At 38.7% G+C, this 12368-nt stretch overlaps 1 protein-coding gene across 2 annotated transcripts in view; it reads left to right on the top strand.

The window, feature by feature from the left end:
- Nucleotides 1-12368, top strand: part of GHR (growth hormone receptor) — a 131209-nt gene that overhangs the window by 32288 nt on the left and 86553 nt on the right. The window contains exon 2 of one of the 2 annotated variants that reach the window (XM_075079530.1): nt 11204-11289. The exons of the other annotated variant lie outside the window; for it this stretch is intronic. The gene's annotated coding sequence lies outside the window, so the exon portion shown is untranslated. The remainder of the gene's footprint in view (nt 1-11203; nt 11290-12368) is intronic. 2 annotated transcript variants of the gene reach the window in all.

Raw genomic sequence — 12368 nt, 5'->3', positions numbered from 1 at the left:
AAGCCAGAAGGAGAGGAAAAGAGGAGTAGTAGGACAGAAAGCAAGAGAAGAGCGCAAGAGTAAACAAGAAAAATATGTGCAGCCACTTAATACTTGAGAGAAATCTTTAGATTGTTTCAGCATTAATCCACTCCTTTTTTTCCTTCCTCAAGAATAAAAGAAAGCAGAATTCATCATTCTTAGATTAATTCTTCCAGCTGGTGACTTCATGGCCACATTGGGACAGTTGCCTGTCTAGAAAAGCTGTTAGGCAGCTCCCTAGTATCTTTTATCTGTGCTGCTCGGAGATCTTTCAGTAAGCAGAAGAATGATGTGGCCCAAAATTACCTTCTTTTTCCAGGGCTCTGCCTTAGAATAGCTTGAATATTGGGACGTAAAGTGAACAACAAGTTGATTCAGTGCTCTGCCTAATGCCCCTGAAGCACTTTTTGGATACCTAGGAAAGAAGCCGGGCCTCTTGTGGGCTTGCCTGGCAAAGGAGGTGTCCTTACCTTTTGGCAGAGCAGCACCACCCATTCTGTCTGAATGATGCTGCCCTTGAGTCATTGCCCCCGTGGGGATAGCCAGCCTGTGGGTAGGCCTGGAGATGGGCTGTTGATTGGTACAGACTGCGCTGTCCTGCAAATTTTGTTGCTCTGTTTTGGATCTTTCTTGGTTATTTTGAAGATTTTACCATAGACTTTCTGCTTGCGCATGGTGAATGAGACGTGCAAATTTTGGTACATGACATCCAGCCTTCTCACTGATGTTTCCACCCTATCAAGCTTTTCTTGTCTTCCCTTTCACCCTGCCTGTGTAGTCATCCTTGTCTCTTTGAACTAAATGTTCATAGTGAATAATGTTTTACTAATCTTCTAATTTCTCTCCACATGTTTCATTCCAGCCTCTTCCTGGGCTGTTTTAGACCTCCACTCTTAATTTTTCTAAAGCATAGTAAGTGTCATTTGAGCTCATTCTTGCACTGCAGCTTAATCCGTGCTCATTTAATTATGTCCTTATTCATGCACTACTTTCCTATTGACAGTATAGCTCTCGGAAATGCGATAGGTCCCTACTCACCAAGTCCTATTCATCCAGTGGCTGAAAGATGCTTAGGAGCCATTCATCAAGAGTATGAACTCATTTTGAAAGACAGGACTGAGGGGCATGACATTTAAAGGTATCTGCTAATCTTGACATTGTACAGTCATTGTGGCAGCTGGGACACACTGAAGGAGAGTGCCTGTGGTATGCTTAGGGAAAAAGAGGATGTGCTGTTAGCCTGGTGCTTGAAAATTGCTTGCTTATGTAAATTATCAAAGGAATTCTGTTCTTTGTTGGAGGAAAACTCTTCTGATTTCTCTTGATGGTTCTCATTTCAGCTGTGGTTGCAGGATTGGATTGCTTCTGGCAGGAAAAACTAGCACAGGGAAAATCTCATTCTACTTCATATTCTGTGAACTGGCTTTCATAGGTGGATTGGTATAGCTGACTCGATTTCTCTGCTGGGCTTTGTGTAGCAGTCTAATACTCAGAATCAACAGATTCATGGCACGGTAACTACAGCTTGCTTTGGTATTTGAATCTGACTTTGTGATAATTTTCATAGAAAAATCATGAGCTTGAACAAAAGCACTCACTGCAGTGAGAAGCACTGTTAGCTTCTTACACTGTTGCAACCCAAGTCGCTGGAGACAGTTTCTTTCTTTTTTTAGATCTCTGAGTAATAAGCTACCAAAGTAAGATGTATTTCATAAAAAGGTCAAATCATTGATCTCTCAAAAGTTACAAGTCATAAAATTACCAAAACATTCTGATATCAACATGTGGTCTGAGGACTTAGTGCTACTTTAGAAGGAAACAAAGCACCATGCAGATTGCACAAATCTTAGCTTATCTACGCATTTTTTCCAGATCTGTGACCAAATGCTGAAATGATACTTTTATCTTTATAACCATTGCTGTGAGTTTTCAGTCTGACAGTGACCGATTGAATAACTCATGCTGCCCTGGCAATCTAACTGCTGTCCACTGTTCTGATTCATTATTTTTGGCAAGGCAAGGTAGCATGCACCAGAGTTACGCAGAACAAGTTGAATTGAAGTTTGTTTGAAATATGCTTTTTTTTTTTGTTAAAGCAATGTTTCTTTTCAGTATAACTTATTTTTTGTTTATCTGTATAGATCATTCATGTTTTTATTCTGAGTTTGGTATTTTGTTTTTAAAAATCATGTTCAGGTTTTATTTCCAGAAAATAGACTATTTTTTTTTATGTCCAGTATGAAACTGCTCACAGAAATAAGTGCTTGTCGGTAATCTTTTCAAAGACTCCCAGCGTAACAAAATGAAACCCTTGATCCCTTAGACTAGATTCTTAAACACTGACAAGATAAGTCAGAAGTCCATTAAATTAATGATTCAATAATTAAAAAGGAGGATTCAGAGGAAAGGCTTAGAAGAATGGATGAAATATAAATGAACGCTGCATTAAACTTCCCGTTAAGCGGAAGAACAATGAATCATAAATTGTATCTCTATAAATGCACACACTTCTGTGGGGAGACAGTAATTATTAAGCCTAGGAGCATTCTCTGTAACATCTCCCACTCAGTTACTGTCAGCATCAATTAGTCCATTAGGATGAAAACTTCTGAAATCATCTGAAGTTAAACAGAAATGAAAACCCCAAATCTCTTTGCTTTAGTTTTTTTTCCTGTTGTAAATAGTTGGGAGGCACTGATAACTTGCAGCTCTCTTTTATACAGAGGCAATTAAATTTAAAAACACACTGGTAAACATACCTTAGAAGTGCAAGAAAACTGCAAATCCCTTCATTTTTTAATGATGCCATTTACCATCAAGTTATAAGTGTTTCATAAGGAAGCTGTTAGAGTTTATCTGATTTGGCTTATGGTGATGTCTTCAGGGATTCCTGGTGATATCTGCATTCTGCAATGGGAAGAGGAAGCACTCTACATTTCATTTAAAGCGTTGAGTGCATCTGATTCTCTTTCGCAATTACTCAGCATTTCTGTCATGTACCATATAATCAAACATGAGAGAACTGCTAAGAAATACTTAAATGTGTTATTACCTAAGTGTATATATGTACATACATAAGTACGTTTATATTCCTAATATAGTCTCTTATTGGCTACAGGCTGGAAGCTGTTTGAATCCTGCCATCAGTGGTGCTCCTGCCAATCCCTGAAAATAGGCCTCTTTGAATTCCTGAGTCTGATTTAAGATTGTTGATTTAATATTTTTAGAAGAGAAAACAAGCCTAAATCAGCAGAGAAGTAATTGGCTGAAAATGTGAATTGCACAAGAAACATGTTCTCAGTTGGCACCTCAGGGAAAACACGCTCTGGAGGACTTCTCCACCCCACTCCTGTGTTAATTTTGACCACCCCACCCCCCAGAAAATTCCTGCCACAGATACTTTCTGTTCCCTAGTTAGCCACAAGTAAAGAAACCTTAATTTTTGATACAGATGGTCTTATAGTTGGACTCTTGTTTTGCATCAGATGGACAGCATGTTGTCTTGCACCTTTCCTGAGGTGTATCAAAAAAACTTCAATCTAAAGAGGCAGTGTGGATGCAAAATACACACGAAAATCAGAAACAGGACTTAAGAGAAAGTAAATGACAACCATGACAAGAACCACACATTAAACAGATGTGTGATACAAACACATATCGTATGCATAAATCCTATAGTTTAAATGTATACATATATGCAAGCCCAGGCAGTCTTACGAAAGATGGGTGGAGGGGTATGGAGTAAATGCTTAGATTCCTCACTGTGCCTCATTGTGATTTACTTGCAGGGAGGTACTCTAGAGCTGTGTTCCTTTTTTTTATTGATTTGACTATTAGCCAAAAGCAAATGGTGACTGCTTTTAAAATAGCACTGAAAAAAAAAAATACAAAAGCACCTATATAGTGTCATTGCTGTATAGGGGCCAAAATCTGTGGCATGGGAAATCTCTTCTGGGTCTCTATTTCCTTGGGTGTTATAGGCCAGTAATGCCATGTATAATCTTCATTGAGATAGGGAGTGGGTTTGAGATGAAATATTTGACTCTGAAATAAAATGCTGAGTGCCTCCAGCTGAGCACTTTAAAAGATTTGATTTTTTTTCTGATCTAGTAGCTTTTTTCTTTTAGGGTCATTCTTCAGATTCAGATTTTAGAAACTAGAAGTATTTGAAAGCGTGAAAAGGAAGACTGAAATCAACAAGAGATGTTTCTACTTAAGCAATTTATAGAGTTTGGAAAAGTGCTATTAAAAGTCATAGTGTATATGGCTCCCAAGGCTTTGTTAAACAGAGAGCTCTCTAACATTAAGGCTCTTTGTTATCCAAAATTGTGGAGGAGAGCCAGAGAGAAATATATTTAGGGTATGAAAATACACAAAGTACATGTGTGGCTTGCAAATAATTAATCACAGAAAACTAACAGAAGGCAATGAAAAGCCACAATGAAGATGTAAATTTTAGTGATTCTTTTTGCCTTTTATGAGATCTCATTAGGGATTGACGATGAACAAAAGATCAATATTTGATATTAATGTTTATTTTTAACATTATTATTGCATTCACTCATATTTTAGTAGTATATGAAGCCACAAGTAGCTCTGCATGTTGCAGGAACAGCCCATGGCTGGGGATCTGGAGTGGTTGGAGGGGCTACGTCTTAGCCGTTCAGCCCTGTGTGCATATGTGCCTCCCAGCTGCACTTTTCACTCCTGTTGACTTCAGCATCTTCCGTAGAAAACTTCTGTAAATCCCTTTCTTTAATGCTTAATCCCTGTATTTAATGCTTAACTAGTCATGCTGACCTTCAACCTCTACGCTCAGAGGTCTAGGTTTCAGGTATTGCTCTGCATAGTCAAGTGATGTCCAGATTCGCTGACTCTGCAGAAGGGCTGAGGATGTGCAGTTCAGGACTGCAAAGCTTAGAACCATCTAACTTCAAAAGTACAGAGAGGAGAAGAGAGTCTGTTTTGCACATAATTTTGGGTGCTCATGATGAGTTTTATTTTCTTTTTGTTTTGGGGAAAGCTGACCCCTGCTAAACTGAAAGTGAACCTATACAATGATAACCATTGGCTTTTTGGGGAAACAAAGTGACAGAGCATTCAGTGAACCTTCAGTGAGGCAGGAAGTGGAGTACCTGTTTTGGGATGTAACAACAAACTCAGCTTTTTGGATTTGCTGTTGAGTGACAAGAAGGTTGAAGAAAGTGTCCACCATCTTAGTTCACTGGTAGTGCTTTTTTGAATGTGAGCCATCTGTGGAATTTGTAAAGCCAGTCATTTAAAAATGAAGACCTTTAATAATGCTTAGGATGGCAGCTGCAACACTTAATGGCCAAATTAAACTCAAATGTAGCAGTGATGGAGATTAGGTAAATTTGCTGCTACCCATTAAATTTCTCTCCTTTGTCCTTGAGAGCACTGTACTAAGTGTAGATTATGCGAATTCCAAAAATGGGGAAGAAATTAGAGCAATGGAGGTTTTAACTTTGCCCAAGCTACATACCAAGGCACCAGTAAGCCTAAAACAAAACGTCTATCTCTGAATTTTAAGCCCTGTACTTTAAAGCATTGAACTGTTCACCTGTTGTTCTGACTAGTCATGAGCTTTTTTGATCCAGTAAATTTTGTTTGTATGTTTCTGTATCAACAGTTTCCCAAATTGTCCCATATGCTGTGTTTTTTCTTAGAGCAGTGACAGTTTTGGCAACATGCATTTAATAGTTGGTTTTCTTAATATTCTGTATCTCCTTTTAGAAAAAATGTTTTCTTCTACTTTCTTACAGTCCGATTTCCTTGAACCACAGTTTTTATCCTTGCAGTAGTTTTAGTCTTTAGTTAAAATTAACAGCTTTGTTTTCCCATATCCTGTTATATTTTATTTGCATGTTTAGAAATGTTTAATCAAAAAGGAGTGGGAGATGATGAGAGGAGAGGGAATCATGTTATTCAAAAGCCAGACTTTCCACTTTTGCAGAAAATCATCTGGAGCTGGCTGATCATGAGTCAACAATGCCATCCTCTTATAAAAAGACAGACCTGAGGTAATCTTTTCAGCTTAGCTTGATAAAGCTTCAGATAGACAGCTCTTTCAGACTTGGGCTAAGAGAAGTGAGTCCAGAGGAAAGCTATGAGAATGGTCAGTGATCCAGAAAACTTAGCTGAAATATTTTTTTTATTGCATCGAGAGAGGAAGGGAAATATAACAGTCTTCAGGTAAGTAAAAGACTGGAAAAAGAGTAGGGAATAACCTATTCTTCATACTTATGGGGTGCGGGGAGGGGAGAGTAGAGCAACTGAATTACATCAAGGGAGACTTGAGGAGCATACTAGAATAACCTTTCTAGTGGCAAGAGTAGTCATGTATTGGGATAGATTGCCTGGGGAGGTTGCAAAATCTTTGCAGGTCGTCGTTGGTCTTTACAACCCAGCAGGCAGAGATAGGAGTCAAGCAAGAATTAATTGTTCTGGCTGTGTAGAACGCAAGTGGGTCAGATGATGTCTGACAGTCCTGCCCAGCCATATTTTCTGTAGTTCTGGTACACAGGTTGCCAGTTACTCGTACCCAGTAATCTGTTTTGCTTGAAAAGCAAGTTGAAGTGATGGAGATTTTTTTTTTTAGTTCCACCTCTAGTAAATTCCGATTTTCACTCTATTTCAGCCTTGTAAAAGATTTTTTTTCCTCCTTATTTCTTTTGATTTCTCAGTATCTCTTCTACTTTATTAAAGAGCAATATAGTGTTTATAGCTTCTTCCCCTTATGGGTTATTACCACATACAGCTGAGTAATCCATTACATATTCTTCTCAAATAAACTAGAGCTATTATCTTGATTATAAAAAGATGCCCCAGACTTTGAATAACACCTGTAGGTCCTTGCTGTTTTGAAGTTTGTTAGTCTCGTAAGTGTGGACATGAGAACTGGCTACAATAATCCAGTAATACATCTATCTTCTCAGCTTATACTTGGTATTTCCCTGTTAATTTATCAAGAAAATTTTCCTTTTAAGTTATTATTATGTCAGCAGCAGTAGAGTTCTCAATTTTCAGCTGCCCAGATCTCAAAATACTTTACATGAACATTGACTAGACTATTCTTCATAACATTCCTCCAGCTTAAGTAGATAATTAACTGTAGCTGGAAATATGGCATGTTTCACTCATGGAAGACAGCCGGAATTCCTGGATACCGCAAGAACTAACTTGCTGTGAAATTGCTACCTAGTTAGAAAGTTTGGACTTCTTGTTTGTTTGCATCCTTTACAATGCTGATGGTTTCTTTTATAACCCAAAGAGGTGTTACATGTGGCCTTGGGCTGCAGTGCAGACCTCCTGAGCTGTCCTGTCCACAGATATACTTGTAAGTGTAATGCAGTGGAAAACATAAATTAAGCTTTCATCCCTACTGCAAGTGCCAAAACAAATACCAGTTGTAACTCAGCTTAGTGCTGCTAAGAGAATGATCCGGTTATTATTATGTCAAAGAGGCAAAGGTGACCAAATCTGTAAGAACACAAATGTGGTTTAGTGAAGTGTTTAAAACATGACGAGCAAGATCTATTGTTAGATTCCTAAGGATATGAAGAGATTGAGAGGGGAAAAAAAAGGGCTCTGATTTGGAACTAGAATGTGACCCCTTGTCCAGGGTATGCTGGTGAGGCAAGTGGAAGGGTTAAAGGAGGAAAACAGGTTAAAAACGTTAGCTATCTGAATAGAGGGAAAAAGGGAAGGATGATGGAAGGTTCTGATGGGTTTTGAAAGAATTTAGGGAATTGAGGGAATTCCTGTGCGGAGAAAAAAAGTTGGTAGGAGAATTTAAAGAGGGAGCTCACAGTTGAAAAATGGTATTTCAGCTAAGGATGTAAAACCTCATTATATTAGAGAAGTAGAGTTTGAAGGTAAGAATTTTGAACCTTAGAAGGATCATAGAATACCTCAAGTTGGAAGGGATCCATAAGGATCATCAAGTCTAACTCCCTGCTCCTTGCAGGGCTACCTAAAACTAAACCATATGACTGAGCGCCTCATCCAGATGCTCCTTGAACCCTGACAGGCTTAGTGCCCTCATCACCTCCCTGAGGAGCCAGTCCCAGGGACCAACCATTCTTCCAGTGAAGAACCTTTCCCTGATGTCCAACCTGAACTTCCCCTGATGCAGCTTCATTCCATCTCCTTGTGTCCTTTTGCTGGTTACCAGAGAGAGAAGAACAGCACCGTCACCTCCGCTTTTCAGTTCTGTATCTAAACATACAGAATCATGGAATCACAGGATTGTTGAGGTTGGAAGGGATGCTTGGGATCATCTAGTCCAACCCCCAGAGTGGGGTTTCAGTAATGCAGTTGCTGTGGGTCGTGTCAAGCTGGGTTTTGAGTATCTCCAGACTCCACAACACTCTAGGCAACCTGTTCACTGATCATGTCTTCATGGAAAAAGGTCGTTAATGAAAATATTAAACAGTATTTACCCTTGGGCTGCTTCATTAGTGACTAGCCCTCAGCTGGTCTTTGTGCCACTGATTGAAACCCTTTCAGCCAGGCATTTCAGCCAGTTTTCAGTCTACTTCACTGTCTACTTTTCTAGTTTGCACTTCAGCAATTTGTCAATGAAGATTTTACATGGGACGGTGTCAAAAGCCTTTCTAATTTTTTTTCAGTACTGGGACGTTGCTTTGATGCTCTTTTGAAGACCAGAATATTTTTTGGCACATTTGTGTCCATCTCATCTTCTCCAGTTTATTATTTCATGGTAGGTTAGCATGGGACAGACTGAGAAGATACAATGGGCGCAGATCCTCATATCCTAATCAAGGGAGTGATGAGTCTGAGTCTGTTTCTTAGTTTGCAAAGCAAACTAGTCCTGGGTGGGCCCTATCCTAAGTCAGTGCTGCAATACTTTTGTTTGCCACGTGGGCTAGAACAATCAGAAGTGTTTCTAAGAATATGTCTTTGAAATGTGTCTCTGAAAAAGCCTCACCTCTATAGTTTGTTCACACAAACCTATGTTCTCCTTTTGCTGAGCTTGCATTTTTTCCAAGAATTATTTAAAAAGTGGCTGTTTGGCATTTAAACATCTAGCTTGGTACCTTATGTGTTGTAGTGCCTCTTTTTCACACAGAGTGAAGTGTCAGAGCCAAGTGCAAATGTAACTTTCTTCATGCCTGTGTGGCTTGTTCTAAACTGCAGTACTGCAAATAAACAGTGTCACTGCATGCAGTCTTTGTGCTATCACCACTTGCTACCAAGAGTGAAACAAAATGTTCTGAGTACGATTAGGTAATCAGAAGTTAGGACATTTCCCTTTTGTTGCCCAAAAAGTAGCTAAGTGATCTCTTCTGCTGTTGAGCAGGATTGCAAAATATTTTGGAAAGACTCCTGGAACAATTTTCCCTGTCCTATTGTAGTAGGATTCTGACTTTGTGACATGGAGATCATTTCCACTTGCTGATACCCTAGCAAGCGTTTTGAAACAGGAATTAGTCAGTAGTCCTTGGTAGCTCACTTCAGTCAACAGCTGCCTTAGGCTTTACAACTTTGCTTCAGTCTAAGCTGTCCCTTTATTTTTGGAAAAGAGAGAGTTGTGGCTCACTGGTCAATTACTGTCTCTGAAATTAAGAGTTCTTTTGAAAATCAGCAATTAAATCAACATACGACTCCTTCTAGAACTATATATAAAAGGGACACACAAGCAGTTTAAATGTGAGCAGGCTCTTTCTGAAAAGTGGCATAGTAGAACTTGGCTGTGGATATTATGGGGTAGATTAGGTAAAGACTGACCACATATGGACCTGTCTAGTCCTCTTGTGAACCAGGAGAGAACCCTGCTTATAGGTTTCACTTCAGCTAATCACACATAAGATAATTTATTTTAACCTTGATTGCTATTGTGTATTATTATTGCTTTTGCATGGAAAATGCCGTTTATTATTTTCAAATGTCTGTTTAATTTTTCTCTCTGTTCAGTTGAAGGATTATCCCTTTTGGTAGTTGGGGGCGTTGCTTTGTTTTATTTTTTTGATATAAATACAGATGTGACACATAGCATTTTACGTATTGCACTGAAGAAGGATTCCTGAGAAATATGATGAAATTTTCACTCACAATCATGTTTTTCTTTCAGTTATTTGTTGTTTAGGGTTCTATCCATACATTAAGATGATACACATAAAAGGAAGAAAATCCTATTGGTACAAATCAATTGGCTCTTTCTTAAGCCAATGCTAGTACTCCGTCAAGGAAAACTCTCTTTTAAAACATTACTTCTTGTTAAGGCTAGGGCAGTGTGGTCTTAGGCATTCAGTCTAAATTTGTACAGCATTTTTCAAAGAGTTATTTGTGGGATTTTGCAGACTGCTTTCTTTCCCTGGTTATTTAAAGGGCCTGATACTGTGAAATCCAGTCTTCTTTTCATGATCCCCCCCACTAGAAACCAAATTATTTTGAATTATTCAATTAATGTGGGCACCAGGCTTAAAGCAGCTGACTTGCATCCTTGGGAAGAAGTAACCTTCCATGTAGAATTAATGTTATTTTTCTTTAAATATAGAAGTACTACTAATTCAAAACTGCTTTAGATGCTGCTGCTGTGCCAGATATCAATGGAGTGATAATGTGCTTAGGACTTCTGAGCATAACAAATTATGTACTACCTTTTTTTTTTAACAGCATGCATCTTCCTGAGTTACACACTGTCCTTTTAGAGAAAAATGAAATGTTACTTTCTTAAATTTACCAGTTTATAGGTTACTGCACGGTAATTTATTGTCTAAAATTGTAGTAGTGAGATACTACTCATCAACACCCTCTTCTTGGTGATTCAGAGTTTACGCCCAGTCCAGCTGATTTCCGCTGTGGATGTGCGTTGAAAATGAATCTTGATCAGTCACCCTGACTTTTCTTTGCCATTTAAATCTGTGTTCATGCATTTTAATGCCAAGGTTAGCGTGGGATCCTGTGGCTTGGCAGCCCCCAGTGACACAAGGGGTTTCAGGCAGCTGCTGCTGTTTGAGTGAGAAGCCCAGGTGCTCTGCTCATGGTTGTTGTGGAGACTGCCCAGCTGGTGGCCTTCCCTGAAGGACAGTGGGGCCAGGATGCCCATTTGGGTTTTGTTATGTCGCTTTCCTGCTGCCAGTGACCTTTGCTGTTCCAGAATTCATCCCTTGTCTCTGATTCCCTTGATTTTGTCTAGGTGCTGGGATGGCTGGAGAAGGTCACGATTTGCAGTTGAGCTGAGGGAGGTGTTGAAGCATCATCCATCCCCTGCTGACATTTGAGGTAGTGTGATAACTTTTATCTTACCTGCAAGTGACTTTATTGTGAATGTTGGCTAAGCAGAGGGATCAATAGTATCCTGTAGTGCTCTGCAGATAATTCTCACAGATGCCATGGTCCATTTGTACAGAATGTGATAATGATAATATGCAATATACAGAATTCTCACTGAGATCCAGTCGTCATATTTTATTACAATAAATCAATCAAACAATAGAGATATTTCAATTAAGGCTGTTAATTTCAATCCTGATGTAAATTGATGGCTTCAAGCCCATTTTTACCAATCTCTAGTGGCCAGCATTTGAGACTAAGGGCTTGTAACTGATAGAAGTGCTTAAAAGCTATTTTTCCTTGTTAGAGAAAAATTATTATACTGTATTTTAATGAGTCATTTCTCATTTCTAATGTTACTTAAAGTATTAATTGCCTGACTTTTTAAATGCACAATGAAACAAATGGAGAAGAAAAATTGGTGGTTTTCCAGGGAGAGAGAATGTGAAAATGCATATCAGAACATTGTAGATACAAATCCTGGTTTATATTACACTTAAATGACATCTAGTTTGAATGTATGTATTGGGTCTAATTCATACCTGGAGTGTATTACTGAAAGCTTAATCAGATTAGAGTGCAGTAAATTTGAATCAAACATCACAGAAATACACTGTGGTATAAGATATTTAGACCTATGATTGCTCAAGCTGTGGAACTGGAAAGCTGTTATCTGGTGTTAAATGGCTGCATGAGACTTTACAGCTGCTATCTGTGTACTATAGCAGTTTTATGAAACTTAACTGGCTATTCCTGTCTAAGTGTACACAAACATAATGTCATCGAACAGAAAAGAAAATCTAGACACTTTTTGCTCTGGTTTTTACAACAATAGGTAAAACTTGCCACCTTATGTCCATGTTTTTAATGTTTCTGAAACCAGATGGTGGACCTCTAGATGCATTTATGGCACCATGGATCTCTGCTTGGGAGACTTGTCTAGGGATATACCAATTCTACTAAGTAAATAAGAAGGTCAGAACACTGAAAAGTTACTTGTAAAAATGCTTGTAAAGTAGATGTAACTT

This window comes from Phalacrocorax aristotelis, chromosome Z, assembly GCF_949628215.1.
Source record: "Phalacrocorax aristotelis chromosome Z, bGulAri2.1, whole genome shotgun sequence".
NCBI lineage: Eukaryota > Metazoa > Chordata > Aves > Suliformes > Phalacrocoracidae > Phalacrocorax > Phalacrocorax aristotelis.
The sequence above is the reverse complement of the archived record's forward strand: the minus strand, read 5'-3'. Positions and strand labels throughout refer to the sequence as shown.